Source organism: Equus asinus, chromosome 7 (assembly GCF_041296235.1).
Source record: "Equus asinus isolate D_3611 breed Donkey chromosome 7, EquAss-T2T_v2, whole genome shotgun sequence".
Classification (NCBI taxonomy): domain Eukaryota; kingdom Metazoa; phylum Chordata; class Mammalia; order Perissodactyla; family Equidae; genus Equus; species Equus asinus.
This window is the reverse complement of record NC_091796.1, coordinates 49607781-49629319: the sequence shown is the minus strand read 5'-3', so window position 1 is coordinate 49629319 and position 21539 is coordinate 49607781. Positions and strand designations below refer to the sequence as shown.

At 36.5% G+C, this 21539-nt stretch overlaps 1 protein-coding gene across 5 annotated transcripts in view; it reads right to left on the bottom strand.

Moving 5' to 3' along the window:
• The window catches only part of DLGAP1 (DLG associated protein 1), an 843533-nt gene that overhangs the window by 714433 nt on the left and 107561 nt on the right, over positions 1-21539 (bottom strand). For 4 of the 5 annotated variants that reach the window (XM_070513311.1, XM_070513314.1, XM_070513313.1 and 1 more), the window contains exon 2: positions 20283-20447. The gene's annotated coding sequence lies outside the window, so the exon portion shown is untranslated. Of the gene's footprint in view, positions 1-20282; positions 20448-21539 lie in introns of those variants that run through there. The other variant, XM_070513312.1, reaches the window with a different exon arrangement.

The window sequence follows — 21539 nt, the reverse complement described above, 5'->3', positions numbered from 1 at the left end:
TTTAAAACATTGTTATTCCTTCATGGTTTACGGAGGGACAGTATAAGAAATATTTATCTGAAGAACGATATCTGTACTTTTTCCCAAAAATTTAATTTGGAAAATTAAATTAAAATTTATTCTCTACAATATTAAAATGTTATCCATAATTTAGGCATTAATTTAATAATTTTAGGGAGGGTTTATGAGCACAGACCCTGGAATCAGACCACTAGGGTGGTCTCCCAGCTGTGTCCTTTACTAGATGGGCAAGTTACTTAACTTCAGTTTCCTTATCTGCAAAACTGTGACGGGAACCATAAACTGAAGCTGAGAGTTGTAAGAAAGTAATTATAGAAATATACATAAAGTGCTTATAATAGTACCTGGCATATGGTAAACAGGATATACAGTTATTATTATTGTTTCTATATATTTTTAACTAATAATATGGACTATACAGGCTATATATATGGTGCCATCTAGACATTTTAAAATGAATTGAGTGCTTACTTGCCGTAACAAACATCCGGGTACCTGGCAATGCTCTCTTTCTCTCTTTAATGAGCTTTTGACATATCTTTTGAATACTCTCTAATTATATTGATTTACAGAAGCTTTACAACAATAAATTTCCTCAAATTCATTGTAGAAGCAGACAAGGGAAAATTTATATTTTAGGTATTATGCATTGAATGTCATTTATCATGCTTATAATTACCAAATTCATTGCAATTATACCTTTTAAATTAGTCTGAAGGCCAATTAATTTTAAAATAAAGTGATTTTCAAAGTTAAACTAATGAAAATTAATTCGGCCCAGGTACCAGATATTAAAGAAAAATTAATAGAAATACACAAACCTTTTAAAGATACTTCACAAATATTCAGATTAGTTGTCTCTAATATTTGCATGATATGTCATAACATCATAATTTTTTTACTCTGAAGTAGGAATAAGTGAAGCAACACAATGTTTGGCACATGGTAAGTGCTCAATAAATAATGACTGAGTGAATAAATGGCTGAACTGATGATATATCATATGTGATGGGCTAAAGAGCTCATAGAATTATTGGGATCTGTCACTACTAAACATTTTACCAATAACAGTACCACAGTTACTTGGTATAAACACAGTGGAAAAACATGGAAGAACTGATACAAGAAAAAATAATTTAAAAAATCTTCTTCCATTGCTATCTATGACTTCTTTTCCTATTAGTTGAATTAAAGGGACATCAGAAGAAGCACATTTCCTATGCCCAATTGGATCCATCATATTGACATTCTCATCTAAATATTTTTCATCAACTTTGGACTGCTAGTGTTTATTTGTCTATGTATTATCTAGCATTGTGCACGCTGAAAGCAATAATAACAATCTCACACAGGCATCATAAAAAATAACTATGTACTATTTAAACTCTATATTGGATATGAAAATACCACAAGTTCTATTTACTGTGCACAGGCGTACAATACAGAAGACGGGGCTCTCGTCTCTCTTCCCTTGCTGCGGTAAAGTGCCGTTACAGGGCAGATGGGGAAGACAAGAATCAGGCAGGGCTAGGGGGTCCAGCTATAGTAGCGACGCTGCTTCAATGGCCACTCTAACACAGTCTTACTCAGAGATCTCCCAGAAAACCACACTTCTCTTCGGTCCTATGACTGTGCCCTGGAAGACCACGTGTCAGCAGAGGCGTGTCCAAGCACAAAAGACAACAGTGACACAGCCCACTGATGAGAGTGTCAGCTTCTGACCAGTTCTCTGCCACTGCACACTCTGTCAGCACAGCTGCAGCCAGATCCTATGTCAGGAAGGATTTAAGGGACTCCAGCGGAACACTTATCAAGTTCTGGTACTACCCTGGGCCCCATTATGATGAAACGATCAGCATTAACTTTTCTGAGACCTGCTGTTTACCTGGTGCCACAATTTGGTTCCTAGATCCATGATCTTTTCTCCACGCCCATATCCCTACTGAGCCTCCCAGTTTATTTAGGATAGGGATCTTGACTTCTTATTGCCACGCCCCCTCCAGGGATTCAGTGGGTGTTTTAAATTTTGGAGGGGCATTTTCTAGTAGCAATCCCTCTCCTACTCCCACCAATCTCACTGCATGACCTAGACTCAGGCCTACTGGCTAGGTCCACACTGAGAGATACCCTGGACCCGAGGTAGCCTAAGTGGAGACGTCACTCGCCTATCTAGAAATCTGGACAGGTTTTACAATTCCATACAAAGTTTGAAAGAGCGCAGGAGATAAAGATAAGCCCATATGCTTTCCTATTTCATACACATGGTCACACTCATACTGCTGACCTTAGATTCCCTGCTGCTCTGTTCTACCACCTGTTAGGAAGCCTATTCATTACTTGCTGTGGGGCCACTGTTACCAACACATTCACACGCTCATAAAATTCCTCTTCTGTTACCATCTTTTCTGAATGATTTGGACTGTTCACTGGGCTGGACTTACTACTCTTTTTACTCTGCTCTAATAACACTCGACAGGCCATGATCAATCATAACATGACACAGAAAAAGACAGATACACAGTTATTGTTTTAAAGTAGTATTGTAATTTTTAAGGCATCACGGTATGGAATGACCTCTGAAAATTTACTCAGTGTGGTTTCCTGTATCTTCTAATAATAAAGGAGTATATTTCTTCCTCTATTTTATGCTCCTGAAGTTGAGGGTGAATGGATTGGAGGGAAAATATGTTTTCCAGGGCTCTAAGGTCACTATTTCATGAACAATTCTTTGAGAGAATTCACTAATATTAAAAAGTCTGAAAGTTAACAAGTTCCCAAAAGTGAGTTGCGTGCTCCCTATTCACCCATGATTTTGTTTCTATTTCAGTCTCTCTCTCATTTCCCTGCAGAGTCTCAAGTATGGATGTGGGATGGAGGAAAAAGGCAGAGAGCTGAAGAATATTAGAATTTGATTCCACAAATGATCAAATACAAACTTTAACACCTGTTACAGTTGGGAATGTATAGAACAGGGGTCAAAACATATAAAAACAACCAAGTTGTCCTTTTAATAGGAATATTTCTCTTCTTATGGGAAAATAATATTAAAAAAGAAAGACCTAATTAAAAGGAAGACATATCCTAGCATCCAGATATAGCAAATGGCTCAAACACTTCCAGGATTCATTTTGTTTCAGACATCATTAAGATATTTCTCTTACAGTTTCACCATTCTTAATTTGAAAGAAAATTCAGTGCATTTCTATTGCTTGACACTGCGAAATTTCCAAATGTTTGTAGAGAAAAAGAAATATCAAGATGTAAAACTGTTGAATCATAAAACTGCACTGTGTGAAAGCCAGTAGGAAATTTGAAAGTAGTTAACAATATTAAAATCAAAGGCCAATTGAAGTACTGGCAACATGTAAAACAATAAATTAAGCTAGATCTCAATGCAAGTCTTCACTTACACAACGTGGAATTGCTTTCCATGTATAAGAGAACAGGTTAGGGGAGAGTATCAGTAGGATGCATTTGCAAAGGCTTTCCTGAAGAAGATACTGGAGTTCCATCTTGAGGCACAGAAAACTGGCAGGAGCAAGGTCTCTTCTTTATTTTCCAAAAATGTCATTTCAATTTGCAAGTTCATTAAGAACAGACATCTTAAGTCACTATATTTCAACTAAAAAAATAAACTCAGTGTATTTACCTGGCTAAATAAAGACACTACACGGAAGATAATCTTTTATACTCAGGTCTTGAAGTGTCTTATGTTTATTCTTATTACTATTCAAAATATTTTACAGGGCTTCTGATTAAGATAATGTAGAATTCTCATCTCAAGACATATCTGAGTCTTTTTTTTGTTTTTACAAAATTACTAGCATCTGCTTGTTTTACTAGTAGTTACCTCTGTCATAAAAGTTTAAAAAGTTATAAATGCATTATCTCTGGAACAGTAAAGTACAGTAATTGTGTCTTAGATACGTGGCCCTTAATGCTGTTTTGTGCTTTTTGAAACATGAAGAATATATTGTCTTCAATTACTTTCTTCTGTATATTCAAATTTAAATTTAGTGGGTATCTAATCACACTGCATGACAAGTGCTAAGAATGTGAAAACTATAAACACAAAGTAGTGCATAGTCCAGTTCGGGGGACCCAAATGCATAAACCTAGTACAGGAGACAAGCTCTTTTATAGGTGCATTAATAAACCAGAAAGGGGGCCAGCCCTGTGGCTGAGTGGTTAAGTTCGCGCGCTCCGCTGCAGGCGGCCCAGTGTTTCATCGGTTCGAATCCTGGGCGCAGACATGGAACCGCTCATTTAGCCATGCTGATGCGGCGTCCCACGTGCCACAACTAGAAGGACCCACAACTAAGAACATACAACTATGTACCGGGGGGCTTTGGGGAGAAAAAAGGGAAAAAAAATAAAATAAAATAAACCAGAAGGAAGGTCCCAGGAGGAGAAATTAATTTTATCTCTTGTAGGTAGTTATCAGAACATTATAGAAAGGTGGAAATATGTCAACTGGGTCTGAAGATTTTGATAGAACCTAATAGGAACACAAGGTAGGGAAACATATTCTTGAAAAGGCTCAGAGCTACCTGGGTGCACTCAGGATGCAGCATTTCAAGGGACAGGATTAAAATGAGAATGGGGAAAACTTGATAAGAGATGAGTCTGATGGGCCATTTGTGTCCTTAAATCCCCATTTGGTTTTCATAGTTAAGACAGTAGTAGCCATTGAAGGTTTCTGAGCAGGAAAACAACTTCTGAACTTTAGAAACAGAACTTGGCAGCACTTGGAGGAAGTTTCAGCACCTCCCACTCCTTGACTTAACATCTTTGCCTTTTTCCTCTTCAATTCTGAGGCCAATCCATCCACCTCTTCTCAGGTCTCAGCCCTATGGCTCCCAGATGGAATCTGACCCGTCACTGGTCTCCTCGTCCTTTTACCTTCAACCTTGTCTTTGCCACTGACACTTCCTGGTAAAAATTTCATTATCAAGTGTTAATTAAATTCCAGAAGAATCACTTCCAAAAACATTATGGGAGCACAGTAGAAGGTCCTAGGGGCATTTTCTTCCCCGTAAACACAGCATGCTTTGAAAGGAGGCAGTTAGGAGAAGGACAGAGTGAGACATTGTACAATTGCTCATATTTCCACTGTTTGTTCCTCCCACGATTTTACAGCTGCTTGCGTCATTTTAGCTGGTGGGCTAGGGGAAGTGGCCATAACAACTCCAAATACGGAAGAAGATTCCTATTTGATGAGCTTCACTTTTCTTTCTAGATACATTCAAAGTGAACGGCTAACTTAGACCTACTTTTTAAAGATTTGTTTGAATTAAATATATTTATTTTTTTATTACAGCTCAATAAATGATATATTCTGTCATAGTCTGGAGAGTTGTAATTCTTTTGTTCTCTTGCGCACACCCCCACAGTACATTCTGACTCTCTTCTTAGCCAAAGCAGTAGCAAAAGTGAGTAGGAGGCAAATACATAAAGCCAACAGGAGATCTGTCAAATGCGAGAACTCATAATCAACGGGCCGAGTCCCCCCATCTTCTCTCCTGTAGATGCAATCAAAAGCTATGATTTTAATTCATTCTTGCCCTGACTTATAATGCAGTAAAGTTGCCCTTTCCAAGCTTTAAAAAAAACCTGTGGTGGAAACCCTAATTACAATATCACACACACACACACACACACACACTACCACTGCAAACAAACTCTTAAGATTGAAAAACAATGATAACTCATGATTCTCCAATGTTGTTTAAAGGAAACAAAAAATTACCAAAGACTGTTGCTCTCCTTGTATCTATTATGCATTAGGAAATTTAAAGAGCCTTTCTGGGTGCTAACATTAAAATAACCTTCATAACACTTTTAATTCCAGAATTTGAGGATGGAAAATTTTTAATAAATAGCACTAGATACAACTGAAAAAAATGGTTTTTAACCTTGTCATCATTCAGAAAAGAAAAGTATTTTAACCACTCAGCCACGGGGCTTTGGAGAGAAACAGGAAAAATAAAATCTTTAAAAAAGAAAAGAAAAGAAAAGTATTTTAAAAAGCAATATCATCAATGCCTTTTTTTCATCTCTTGGTTTCAGGACTATGTAGTCAAATACAGAAAACCACCATTTTCAATATGCAGAATCAAGATTCTTCAGTATTGTCAGCATTTATATTCATCATAAAGTCACAAACATATGTAATTAATATCACCATAAAATGAGTTGATGGAAATAATTTACACAGGACAATCTACGTTAGCCATAAGAAATATGACATAATTTCAAGTATTATGACATGTCATCATGACTATTTTACAGTTACTGGGCTTCACGCTCATGACTGGAAGCACTCAATCATTGACAAGGAGAGGCAACGACAGCAAAATACTCAGCAGCTCCACGTCTGGAGATGGGGGCAGTCTGTCACCGACCCTTTAATTATGGTGAAATACAGTAGAGCTGCTTCTCGTAGTATGTGACAGTTTCTCTCTAGCAACTTCCAACATAAAGCAGCCACCACCGCACACACCACACTCACTTTAAAATCGGACTCTAAGAACACTAATGATTTCCAAACTTCATAGTATCTAAGCAGACACCAAAGACAGCTTGTGAGCATTCCAGGAAGAGCCAAACAGACCAACAGGTCATCTGGGAAAAATACAAAAACAATTCAGTTCAATAATTGAAAATAATGAGAATTTTGAAACTGTTAAGAACATTCTATATTTCACCACTTTAGGACATTTCTTGATTCTGGGTATATTATGAATAAAATGAGGAGGTAGCAGGGAATTAAGTGTACACGATGAAACAATTTATCATGAATGTTTTCTTTATGCACGAAGCCCAGTGCTGTTTTAAGCAATTCTGTTTGCCCAGTGTTTTTCACTCTTTGAAGTTTTAAGTATCAAGAGCTTTTAAATTCTGGAATTTTTGATTCAATCTAGAGATCCAGCAATAGAATTAGAAATTACTCAAGGTTGTAAATATATTGGATCATACTTTTTTTTTTAAGATTTTATTTTTCCTTTTTCTCCCCAAAGCTCCCAGGTACGTAGTTGTATATTTTTAGTTGTGGGTCCTTCCAGTTGTGGCATGTGGGATGCCGCCTCAGCGTGGCCTGATGAGCAGTGCCATGTTCATGCCCAGGATTCGAACTGGTGAAACCCTGGGCCAATGAAGTGCAGCGGGCAAACTTAACCACTCAGCCACGGGGCCGGCCCTTATAGTGGATCACACTTATGTGGTCTCTGTAGACGATGAAACATTTCCATATGTACTTCATTGAAATATAAAAGCTGCAAACAATAAAATTCACCAATAGCACATGTATAACTTAGTAACATTTGTAAAACATTTGTCCTTGTACGGACACCATTTCAATCAGGATACAGAATATTTTTTGCAGCCAAGAAGGTTTTCTTGTGCCCACTGGAAGCCAATATTCTTGCCCCTTTCCCAGTTCCTGAAAACCATTTTTCTGCTCTCTTTTACTATAGTTTTGCCTTTTCCAGAATTTCATGTCAATGGAATCATGCAGTATGCAATGTTTTGTGTTTGGCTTCTTTCATGTTGTAAAATGAGTTTGAGATGTACCCATGTTGTATGAATCACTAATCTTTTCCTTTATAAAAGCTGGTAGTGTTCCATTATACCCATATTCTACAACTTGTTTATCTATGCATCAGGTGATGGAGATTTGGGGGTATTTCCAGTTTTTGACTACTATAAATAAAGCTGCTAAGAATATCTGAATACAAGTCTTTGTGTAAACTTGCTTTCATTTCTGTTGAAGTGATACCCAGTGGTGGGGGTTCTGGGCCAGAAGAAAGTGTTTGCTTTACTTGATAAGAAACTGAGCAACTGTTTTCCAAAGAAGCTCTGCCATTTCTACCAGTAATGTATGATATTTCCAGTTGCTCTGCATCCTCACCAACATTTGTTATTGTCAGTCTTTTTCATTTTAGCCATCCCATGAAAGTGATGATTTAATCTGTGATTTTCATTTGTATTTCTCTAATTACAAAAAATGTTGAGCATCTATTCATGAGTTTATTTGTCGTTCCTATAACTTCTATGGTAAAGTGTCATTCAAATAATCTTCACATTAAAAAAAATCAGGTTGTTTGCCTTGTTATTAAGTCATAAGTTTTCTTACATATACTGGATGCAAAATTTTTATCACCTATATTTTACAAATATATTTTCCATTCTGAGGCTTGTCTTTTAATATTCTAAGAAGTGAACTGTGAAAAGTAATATATTTTAATTTTTAAAAATCCAATTTATCAATTCTTTTCCTTTTATGATGTGCTTTTTGCCTCATCAAAAATCACAAAGATAATCTCCTTTGTTTTCTCAAACAGGTTATAGATTATAGGTCTATATATAGTTTATAGGTCTGTAATTCAGATTAAATTAGTTTTTGTATAGGATGTGAGGTAATGGTTGAGGTTTATTTTTTTCCATGTGGATTTCCAATTGTTCTAGCATCATTTGTTGAAAAAACTAGCATTTCTGTATTGAATCCTGTGGCTCCTTGCTCAAAAGACAATTCATCATATTCATGGATTTTCTATTTTTTTCCATTGATCTATATAAAGAGTCTTAATTGAACACCACACTGTCTTGATTAATGTAGTATATGATGTACTAATGTGGTATATGGTAAGACTTGAAATCAAGTACCGTAAGTTCTTCAACTTTATTTTCTATTTGCAAATTATTTTGACTATTCTTTTTTTTTGGCAATCTCAGGTACATTTTAGAATCAACTGGTCAGTATACTAAGACGTTTTGTGGGATTTTCACTGGAATTACATTAAAACTTGCTGTAATTTCTTTAGGTAGTAGCTTACACCATCAATTTGATATTCCTAATAAAAGCATTTAATGCAAAAAAGTCCCCTCTAATAGCTATTGCTTAGCTACAATTTTGATCTGTAGTGATTTCATTTTCACTGGTTCAGAATATTTTCTAATTCCCCTTGTGGTTTCTTCTTTGAAATATGGATTATTTATAAGTGTGCTGTTTGATCTCCAAATATTTCCCAAATTTCAAGATACTCTTCTGTTACTCAGTTCTAATTGAATTCTTTTGTGTTCAGAGACCATTCTTTGCATGATTTCAATCCTCTTTAATTTGTTGAGACTTGTTTTATGGCCCAGTATATGGTCTCTTCCGATGAATGTTCTGGGTGTATATCCTCCATTGTTGAAATATTCAAGCAGGTCATGTAAGATGATTGTTTTGTTTGTCTTCTCTACCTTACTAACTTCCTCTACTTGTTTTATCATTTATAGACAGTGGGTGTTGAAATATTCAACTACAGATGTAGACTTGTCTATTTCTCCACTTGGTTCTATCAAATTTTGCTTCTTGTGATGTGAGGCTCTGTTATTAGATGCAGACACATTAAGGAATATTATGTCCTCTTGATGAATTGACCTCTTTATCATTATGAAATGTCTCTGTTTCTCCGGGTAATATTCCCTGTTCTAAACTTTACTTGTTTTACATTAATAAAGCCATTCCAACTTTCTTTTCATTAGTGCTTGCATGGTATACAAATTTCCCTCTTTTTACTTCTAATGTACCACTTAAATGTTTCACAGGATTGTGTTTTCTTCATCCCTCCAACAACGCACCCCCCCATCCCATCCATAGACTTTCTGCCTGTCAATCACTAGAACACCATACACTCAATTGCTCAGGACAGAAACCTGGGAAATATCTCAATTTCTCCTTTCTCTCATCTGTCAAGCACATCCTAAAGATTCTTCAGGAAATATCACATATTCATCCACTTTTCTCCATATCCACAGCATGAATCTAAATGAAGTCAAAATCTGGGCCAGCCCAGCGGCGAAGTGGTTAAGTTCGCACGTTCCACTTTGGCAGCTCAGGGTTCACCAGTTCGGATCCCGGGTGCAGACATGGTACCGCTCGTCAAGCCATGTTGTGACAGGCGTCCCACATATAAAGATGGGCACAGATGTTAGCTCAGGGCCAGTCTTCCTCAGCAAAAAGAGGAGGATTGGCGGCTGATGTTAGCTCAGGGCTAATCTTCCTCAAAAATAAATTAATTAAAAAAAAAAAAAAGAAGTCAAAATCTTCACTACTTTAGAGCTCCTGACCTAACTCCTAGCCTCCACTCCTGCTGGCCACCACTCCATTTCCTCCACAGTAGCAAGGGTCATCTTAGCGTATATTACATTATTATCCTGTTTAAAACCTGCAGTCTCTCCCATTATGCTTAGAATAAACCCCAAGCTCTTATCATACCTAGAAGGCTGTAGGATTGGCGCCCTTACTCCCTCTCTAAACCCATCTCTCCTTGCAGCTCACCCAGCGTTGATTCCACCTGGTCTTTCTGTTTCTTGATTCTATAAACTCTTTATCAGTTTAAGACCTCAGCTGTTGCCTCTAACTGGAATAAATTTACCTCGTCACTTCCCATTGTTAGCATTTAAAGTAAGAACTCATGCATGCAAAAGAGATATCTCTTCATTAACTCATCCTTTCAACAAATATTTGTTCAGTGCCTAGTAGATGCCAGACACTGAGCTGCATCCTGAGAATAAAATGGTAAGTCTAAAGAATTCTGGTCTTTGCTTTCAAGGAGCTTACAATTCAATGACGAAGACATACATCATTCAATGAGAGTGCAAATATTCTCTGAAAAAAGTCCCATAAGGAGAGTGAGGATGGCTCCTCGAAAGTCCAGAGGAAAACTGAAATAGACTGAAGTTGTAAATAGGAAGAAGGGTTCTTTGACCACAATCTGAAGGGGGAGTAAAAGTTAAATGGCATATTGTGAATTCAGTAGCGATAAAAAGCATATTAACTGACATTTTAGCTCATATACATGTACTGTTAACAAGATACATCATGACAATTTTGATTAGACATGTCATGATTAGTAATTAGTTACAACAACTCTCAATTTGGCACAGTCTTGTCTTATACCTAAAAGCAAAATTATGGGTTTATTATTTCACAGGGAGAGGAATGATACTTTGTGTACTGTGAGACAGAAGAGCTAAGAAAAGAGTAACAGCAAGTTTCTTAATAAACTTGATTCTTAATTTGTAAACTTAGTAAAATAAAAATTTATTTATATGACTGTAGAGATTAATTTAGTGAAAACAAGAAATACTTGCATTTCCAAAAACATATGTCTTAGGCCTGATCCAAATATTTCAACCCAATTCAACTCTTCTTTTGATCTGGACTTAAAACCAGAGGCATAATGAACCGAAAATATAAGAGACAGGGACATTAGAATATTTTGGAATTGTTTCTGGGGCTGTCACCTTAAATGGCTGGAGGTAAAGCTAGTAATCTAGTAAAGGTATGACATCATTTGATATATTCCATCAAACTGACTGAAATGTCAAATTTTACATTCAAGTCCTATTTTTCTTCTGGCCTCTCAGCTATGCTGAAATTAATGTACTTCTGATCTATAATATCCTTTCTGTTCACCTATATTTACCCAAATCCTATTTATCTTTTAAAGTTGAGCTTAAAAATAAGCTCTTCTTCCTCACCTTCTGCCATCTTTATAAATGTTTCTCTGTCAGCAAATTCTGGTAATTTAAGCTTGCTGATGTCTAGCCATATGTTACCCTGCCTTCCTATGTAACTTGTGTGTGTGTGTGTGTGTGTGTGTGTGTAAGATTGGCCCTGAGCTAACATCTGTTGCCAATCTTCCTCTTTTTGCTTAAGGTAGATTGTTGCTGAGCTAGCATCTCCGGCAATCTTCCTCTATTTTATGTGGGATGCCACCACAGCATGTCTTGAACAGTGGTGCTGGGTCCCAGCCTGGGATCCCAACCTGTGAACACCAGGCTGCTGAAGTGGAGCAGGCGAATTTAACCACTATGTCACAGGGCCAGCCTCTTCTATGTAACTGTTTTAAATGTGCACTATTTTCACATCCTGTATCCGTTAACCCTTGCTGTTTAATAAGCCACCCCAAAATTCATTAGCTGAATACAACCACCATTTATTTAGCTCACAATTCTGCTGGTCTGGGTCAGGTTCGGCTATCTCAGCTAGGTTAGCTCATGCAGTTGAGATCAGTTTGAGGGGCATCTGGGGGCTGCTGATCCTAGATGGCCTCACTCACAGTTCTGGCAGTTGGCTGGTAATTGGGCCAGGTGCTTCTCATCTCTAGCAGGCTGGCCTATGATTCTTGTCATGGATACTAGGTACTAAAAGCATCAAGAGGACAAGCTCCACTATGCAAGCACTTTTCAAGACTCTGCTCACATGACTTCTGCTAATGTCCCATTGGCCAAAGTAACCCACTTTTGGATGGGAAGTTCTGTAACATCACTGTCAATAAAGGGAAGGAAAGGATTTGTGGTCATTTTTACAAGTGACCACATCCTCAGATAAAAAAACAACAACAACAAGCATTTCTTTTGAATCCCTAAATCCGTGCCACCCATATATGACAGGCACTCAAAATACGTTTCTAACCAAATACATAAATGCAGGAGTAGATGGATGAGACACTACCACTTCAGTCCATCTCATAGCTTCTTCTCTGTGACAATGTAAGCGTCAATTGACATTTTTTCTGTTAGCACATTAATGCCATTTGCATACAAGTTGATCAAAAGAAATGGGATAACTCAAGTTCTTGATTGGGCAACATGAAACTGGCGAATTGCCATTGCTTTCTAGACCTGATCTGGTTGCTGCAGGAGCCTCTCCCTGCTTCTGGACATAGCAAATGAATCCTCCAGCTTTGAGGATGGTTGGAAGCTTCTTGACTTCAGTTTGCAAAAGCATTTGTAAAAAGATCCTAGTCTGAGTTTAGAGATATGTCTTCACAGCCTCAAGTCACACAGGTGAACTTCAAATTGCATTCTACAGAGGAATCAGCTCTACAGGAATATAAGATGCAAGACAGAGCACAGGTTTTCTATCTCCTTAGGGCAGGGTGGGAAGAGGTTTGAAACCACAGCAGCTACAACCACTAATACCATTTCTCAGTTTCACATCTGCCTTCATCTGAGTCTGGATTTTATCTTAAGAATACTCATAAATTAAAGCAATATATTCCTTTGAGTTTTGACTTTATTTAAATTATAGGACATATGCAGCAGCAATACATGCTAGCGGTATTCCAAGTCTTTGGGGAAAATCAAAGGAACAATGAAGAAAGCCATGAGCAATTTTAAAGGCTCAGTAGTGTTTACATTTGACTTTGAACAATAACTAAAAGTTGAACATGAATTTATATATTGCTTAACACAGTGGATGCATAAGACTCTAATACAGCTAAAAACAAATTGGCTCAAGGATCTCTCTATTGAACAGATTGGTGGTTGCCAGAGGAGGGGGCTGAGGCATGGGAAAAATGGAGGTCAAAAGGAAGAAGCTTCCAGTTTTAAAATAAATAAGTCACAGGGATCTAATTTATGGCATAGTGACTACAGTTAACAATACTCTATTGTATATTTGAAAGTTGCTAAGAGAGTATATCTTAAAAGTTTTCATCACAAGAAAATATTTGTAACTAGGTATGGTGACAGATGTTAACTAGACTTATTGTAGTCATCATTTCACAATATATAAAATATTAAATCATCATGTTGTACACTCACAACTAATGTAATGTTATATGTCAATTATACCTCAATAAAAGATCTCTCTATACATTATAGACCAAATGGCGACAGGAAGATACAATAAAGGAGTGAGCAGTTAATTCCTCAAAATCAAAAACAGTTTACTGAGTGAGAAAAGTTATCCTAATAAAGGCAAATTTCTTATGGGTGCGAAAGTCCAGAGTGCGAAAGTCCAGCAGTTCTCATGCGGTTGGCCTTAAAGCCATCCCAAAGAAGGAGCAGGAATATTGGACCAAGTAGCAAAAGTGTATCAAATAATAAAGCTGGTTTTTGGCCCCCTCCTACCTCCCACAACACCAGCCACTGCACCAGAGAAAGAACAAGGATCCCACCAGGTCCCCAGCAAGGAAGTCAGTGTTTTCCACAATAAAAGTAGTAAAAATTGTTGAATACGTAATTCAATACTTCAAAAGACCAAGCAGCCTCATCATATCGCAATTCTTGGGTTTATTTGTTAGTTGAAAATTCAGACTATCAGGACTGAAATGGGAAGTCCTATAGTTTTACACGGCTCTGCTAAAGGAAGGAAACCTAAGAAGCCACTGTTGGGAGGAAATAAGGTCCTTTTCTGAGCAATGTGGCTAACTCCAGGGCTAAACATCAAACTTACACACTAAACCTGAGAATATTAAAAAAAAGACTAAAATTACCCATATCCTGTTTTAAGTCTTCAGGAACCAAATCTTCTAAAATTTTGGTGCAAAACTTATTTTAAAGGAGATAATCAGCAACATCACAGAATTGAAGGGCTATGGTGTCAGAAACAAAGTATGAATTCCATTGGACTTTTAAAAATTCTATCAGCAATTTATCACGTTCAGGTATGTAAAATGTGCATATTAAATATATGCCATGAATCATCTGTGATTTTTTCCTTTTTTTTTTTTTTTGGCGAGGAAGATTGGCCTTGAGCTAACATCCGTTGCCAGTCTTCCTCTTTTCACTTGAGGAAGACTGTCCGTGATCTAACATCTGTGCCAATCTTCCTCCATTTTTTTTGTATGTAGGATGCTGCTACAGCATGGCTTGACGAGCAATGTGCAGGTCTGCACCCAGGACCCAAATCTGTGAACCCTCAGCTGCTGAAGTGGAGTGAAGGAACTTAACCACTATGAGACCTGGCCAGCCCCTTGTGAAATTTTTATAGTTTAGAAATATAAGACTATTGGTCGGTTTCCATTGCTATTTAGGTCACATACTGAAATATCAAAATATAAGCTTTTAGTTTATCACATAAGAAGCCCCAAAATAAACCATAAATGCCAATCTGCCTATAATCACTATTAACATATTGTGATATGCCTATTACAATACAGAAGCCATTGGTACCCTCCTGTCCCCACATCCCATTCTTGGGTACTTTTGCTGCCCACTGGCACAGAAGGAGCTTATACATATATGCACCATGCAACCCCATTCTTCTAACGAGTGCTTATTGGGCTCTGAATGAATACCTGGTTGAGGTGGACCAATCAGGCCCTCTGCAGAAATGGAATCTGGTGGACAGAGATGGACTCAGTTAGCTCTGGACAGCTGATCGGGAAAGCCTCTGTAAACTATGCTTTGGGGGCCACTGCACTGGCCACATAAAGCATGGAAGGAGCAGGTCTGAAGGTAGAAAGTGATGAAGTAGATTCACAGAAAGAATGAACGAGGAAAGGCTGTGAGGCCCACAGATACTGTCAGCTAAAGAGAGTGATGGCTACCCATAGCCAGGCTGAAGTCCTACAGCATGTCTGCACAAAACACTCCTCGTGCATTATCCCAGTGAATCCTCCTTTTTTAAACTAGCTAGAAAGGGATTCTGTTCCTTATAATGATATGATCCCAGGACATCTAATCTCTTTGCCTATGTTAGGGGCTAGGTCGATGCTAACTCAAAGCTTAACATCCACTCTACTTCATTTTATATTGATTTTTATATTAACACTTGTGAGTTGTGGGTCAGGTGCTGATTGTCAATTCTAATGAATAAAAAGGGTTGTCAGCCAGTCCAAAACAAAAAATAAATAAATACATAAGTAAAGGGATAGTTTTCCCATAAACATCACTAAAGCATTAAAGACAGTAATGAAATATTTGAGTCGATCTGCTACTCTTTCTTATAGTGGAGCCATCCTAGTTTTTTTAACTTATCCTTTCATAGCTAAAATGAAAATCTACTTAAATGTTGCATTTCACAATGTTCCTTTCACAATATCCTTTGCCACTGGTCCTTTTTTTCCTATCGTCTCAACATTTCCCTTTGCTCCTGTGTGTGTTTTTAAATTAATAGTGATGGGGCCGGCCCCGTGGCCGAGTGGTTAAGTTCACGTACTCCACTACGGCGGTCCAGGATTTCTCTGGTTCAGATCCTGGGTGCAGACATGCACCGCTCATCAGGCCATGTTGAGGCAGTGTCCCACGTACTACAACTAGAAGGACCCACAAGTAAAATATACAACTATATACTGGGGAGATTTGGGGAGAAAAAGTAGAAAGAAAAAAAAAGAAGAAGATTGGCAACAGTTGTTAGATCAGGCGCCAATCTTCAAAAAAAAAAAAAATTATTGGCAGTATTTGGAACACCACGGTATTTAAAAACAGAGTTGAAAATTATGAAATGAAACAGTTTTTATCTCTCTGCTCAATTTCTTAAGGTAATGGATGTTGAGTAGAGATCTAATCTTATCACTATTTTTAACATCCACTAATTCCAATCAGTCTGACTTCATAGACCTTTAAATATTTTGTGAAACTTTACATTTATTTTCCATGGTTAAGGCAATCCTTTTTAAAATTATGATCGTAAATAATTTCTTGAAAAAAGTTATGTTTTTATTTTATAAAGGATTTAAAAGGATATGACCATGTGCACTTTTATTAGCTAAAATATAAGGTCCATAAAGGTAGGAATTTTTTTGGTCACTTTTGCTTATTAATATATCTCCAGGATCTAGAAAGGTGCTGAGCACATAGAACATGTCTAATAAATACTTCTTGAGTAAATGAGTCTCAGAACTTGTCAGTAGATGGTAAATAAAAAATAAAACTTTTATGATCAATTATAACACTGGCTTGTTACATGACTCTAGGCATGTACCTGATTATTTGTATCCTTCAATCATCCATTTCCTAAATATTTATTGAGTGCCTATTATTTATCAGGAACTATGGCTGGGAGCAAGGACACCAAGACAAATAGACCATAGACAGCTCTCTCTAGGAGCTCACAGTGAAAGGGTAAACTGATGAGTGTACATCCTTTGCAAGATAAGATGGTAAGTAGGACAGAAGTTGAATGACTAAGATATTAAATAAACTTAGAGCAGACAGCTCTTTATTTCTTAATAATATATTATGCAAATGGACTATCTCCCCTATGTAGTCATCTATGAATCGTTTTATAGGTCAACAAGAAACTGATCAGGACATCAAAAGAGTCATTTATCAGATGTGAATAGTTTAAAATTGGTAGTAGAACTTCAAAAATACCTTTCTTGTTCATGTATGAAAAATTTCCTTCAAAACAACTTCTTATAACACCTTCCGATTTATATATCACTGAGATTAGGTGTCCAACAGACGGGGATAAAATAGTCTTTTAACACACTGTAGATTAATGATTTCTTTTATAATATATATGAAGAAGGCATAGTTAAGTGCTAAAGAGCCCTGACTTTGGACTCAGACCAAACCAGGTTTTGACTCCACCCCTATAAATCACTGTCATTTACCTTATGATGTCAGGACCAAGTTTTCATCTATACCTGAAATCTATCTGCCGATGTCAAGAAATACAGTTCATACAGGCAAACTGATGCCTCTTATAAATTCTATATCTTTCCTGATCACACAGAATAATGAGCTCACTCCAGTTTCCAATTATATTATGGAATAGGCATAATTTTAATTGTTTATCAGAACTGCTAAAATTACAGTTTTTATTATTCCTGGCTGAAAATTTATCTGACACCAGTGACAGGGAACTCTGAATCTTCAAGACTCAGTAATCCAACACGAGCTTAATATTTACCAAAAATAAAATATTGCATGTCAATATTTACCACTTAATCCGAATGTACAAGTTCTGTCAATGAAAGAAACACGAATCATTGCATGCTAAATGAAAGGACACACGATTTGACATAGTGAATAACAGTAAGTGCGATGTCAAGCCCACTGAAAATGTTTACCTTTGGAATTCTTTAAATTAAAAAATTTAAGAGACTTTTACGTTTAGACTCTTAAAACTCTTATAATAAAGGTTTCCATGTTACACCACTGGTTATAGCAACATTCACATGTACCATTTTTATAGAGCCTTAAAGTGCTAAAACACTTCCACAAACATTATCTCATTTAATTCCCACTACCACTCAGCATTTTTTTTTTTTAGAGGAAAAACAAACTAAATCTCAAGAGACCAAGAAGAGAGTGGCCTTAAATCACAGTCAGCAACCTGGTCTTCTAACTTCATGTCCAGTACTATTTCTCTCACAAAGACTCAGTTTTAGGGCAAATATAAAAAGCTGGAAGATATTTGTGTACTCACTTTATTCTTCTTTGCCTGACAACCCTATTTCTTAATTATACTGTCAGATTTTCAATGTACCTAAGCAGATCTCTTTCAGTAAATTTGCCAAGAAACAGACTAAACATTTTGCTATTCCTAGATAAAATTGACATTTATGAAGAATATAAAAGGAAAATTCATGAGACCACAATCTTCTTAAAATTATATTATAAAAGTGAACCTAAATAAGAGATTACATATGAAATGACTCTTTTAGAAAAATATCTAGAATGTTTAAAACAGTTGCAGTTTTGATACTCTTTAAGAGCTAAGGTGTACTTAAAAGTTTCATAAATATAATCTAGTTAATACCAGGACTTTATGAAATTCTATGCTCTTTCCTGTCAATTCATACCAAGAATTATGAATTACTGCTATTATCCATATACTTTCAGGATAAAAATATATAAATAAAATAAGGAAAATGTGCTTAAGGGGGAAAAAGTATCAGTTTTCTTATAAAGTAGAAATAAGATTAAATAAGAACTGTATCTTACATTATGTAATTTTCACAAACATTCTCATAGATGGATATTCTCTCGTTCCCATTTCAAAGGTGAGAATATTTTTAAAAGTTAGATAACTTACTCAATATTAAGATGCTAGAAAGTGGCAGTTTTGAGGTCAGAAAGTTTAAAACATAAATGATCTTCAGAAATATAACACATGCCAGATTTGAAAACCAAAAATCTACTCTTGCAGAATACAGTAATGTCTTACCAACTTATCAGGCGAGATTAAAGAAAATTCAACATAGTAGGAGAGTTTATAGATGAGAAATTTAAGTCCTTATAGAGAAAACAGCATTAAGTTCAAGGACTGGTGAACTTACAAATGTTTACACAAACACAACATAATCATATCTATTTTTGAACACTTATTATGTGCTAATTTATAAATTAGCTCATTTGATTTTCCCAACTACCCCAGAAGTCATGGACAAAAGGTAGCAGAGTCAGGATTCAAACCAGAGAAACTGATCTGCTTCCCAAAGCCCATGTTCTCATCCACCATGCTATGACCAGGGGCATTTACACACCTTCGCCCTTTCCGGTTTCCATTTATCAGGATTTGTTCACCAAGAAACATTCAGGATATCCCTTCCCTACATAGCGTGTGAAATATTTGAAAAGTTGTTACACATTATAGATGAATATGCATTCCAAGAGGTCTAGTTCTCAGTGTGAGTATTTAATATCTTTCTCAGAGGTAGTGACTCACCTTGAACCTCAGCAGTTGAGATGCAGAATAACTTGTATCCTTGAGAAGGAAAATCTTCGGATGGCCTTTATTTCTCAACATCTATCCATCCAACATAATTTCACGTCATGGCCAAAGCACCTATTTCCATCCCTTCCCTGTCCTTATGGCAGCCACTGGAATGTACTTCTAAGCGATGCAGAGTCCCCTTGCTCATCTTCATCTCCCCCAAGTCATCCCTACAGTAACTACTCCTATTCTGCCGTCTGATTCGACTTTAATGTCCATTCCCAGGCCCAGATCCCTCTTTTGTTAATTAACCCCAAATGGAGTGACTGGCAGCTTAGTATACTGGAACAGAAAATTTTGACGTTGAAGAAAAGATATGCAGAAGCAAACTTCTATGCATTGGAAGTACAGGTAAGGGAAGCGCACAGTTAGGGGAGGATTTGCATAAAGATAATCATAACAGTACATTTTCATCATAACCAAGTTCAAGAAGATAATCTCTCTATTTTACAGTTATTGATTTTATAGCAGTAGAAATAACATAGATTGCAGCAATTACAAGTTTCATAAAACCCTATTGCAGTTACATTTTAAAGAAGAACACTTGTCATGAAATTCTCCTTGCACTAAATGTTAACTCCCTATACTTTACATAAGTAATAAAAATATCTTCAAATACATCAGCATATCTTATCTAATAATAAGCATATCAATCAATGTACCAATGCCTTTTTGTGGTAGCCTATTTTTTCCCCTCCACCATGTGTCTATTTAGTTATTATAACTTTCCAATTTATAACAAGGCAGAAATATTTCAGTACAGGTCATGACATCAATCATCATCCAAAACAGAAATACATTTTTAAACTCTTACCCAGTCTTAGTGAGACAAACGTAATCTGCTCTGCAACAACTCCATTAATCTGGGATGATATATGAGTAAATTGGATGTTCGCTGATCCTTTCAAGAAAGTATCCCAGGAAAAGGTGTGAGTAGTAATCAGAGAAGGTGGCGCTCGAGAGCACCGTTCACTGTGTGCTGAAACACAGAAGGGGACAAAAAAGGAATGCAACTCTGTTAACAGAGCTTCACAGTTACTTTTTCAATATTATTTGTACATGTTAAACCATGGGGATAGCAGCCTTACTCTTATCCTTTAACTGACAGTTCAGAGGCAGGCTACTCAAGGCATCAAGAGGACGGACCCTGGGTCAGATGACCATCACAGCTCAGCCACCCACTCTGCCCCTTTGGACAAGCTATGTAGGCCCTACGCAGAGGGCTGTGAAAAGAATAATTAAATTAAGACAAGTAAAATGCTCTTAACAGTGTTCAATAAAGAGTAGTTATTTTATTCCTTCCCTCATTTTTTTTTTCTGTTCTTGGTTAAAACTTCGGAAAGAAGACAGAGCGAACGTTCCTTTATTGAGTACACAATATAAAGCACTGGGTTGGGGCTTTATAGAAATCGTCTCAGTTCATTCTCAGTTATTATTGCTGTTTTGCAAATAAGGAAACTGTGAGATTCAGGGAATTAGTAATTTTTCAAAGTTAGACAACAAGAGAGCAGTAGAGTTGGGACATAAACCACGTCTGTCTGCTTTTCAGAGTCCTTGCTTCTTTTGAACTCTCTCATATTTGAGGGGTGATTTAGCATATTTTGATGCTGTCCATAGCAAAACAGCAAATATATCGAATTAAACTCTTACTATTGGTTTAATATAAAATACTCTTTTTTATAAACTAGACTTAAGCTTACTTACACTGAGTTTTAGGAGATATATTGCCTGACACTGAAACTGCACATGAAATTTAGCACATGAAACAAAACAACATTCAAAGAAATTTCTCGATCTGGGATAATTTATAGTAACATTTACCATCATGAAAAGATAACAAAAAGCAACTTTTCAAATTGCTTACAGCCCAATTTACCCAACAATTCAGACTGTACTAAAGTCAACTTGAGAAAAAATTACTCTGATTATAAAATTAATATCTTTATTAAAATCTGTAAAAAGCATAAATAAAAATATTTAATAGTAATACTACCACATCATTATAGTCATTGCTAATGATGCAGTATATTTTCTTCTAGACTACTTTTCAATGGTTAGCTTTTTTCCTAGA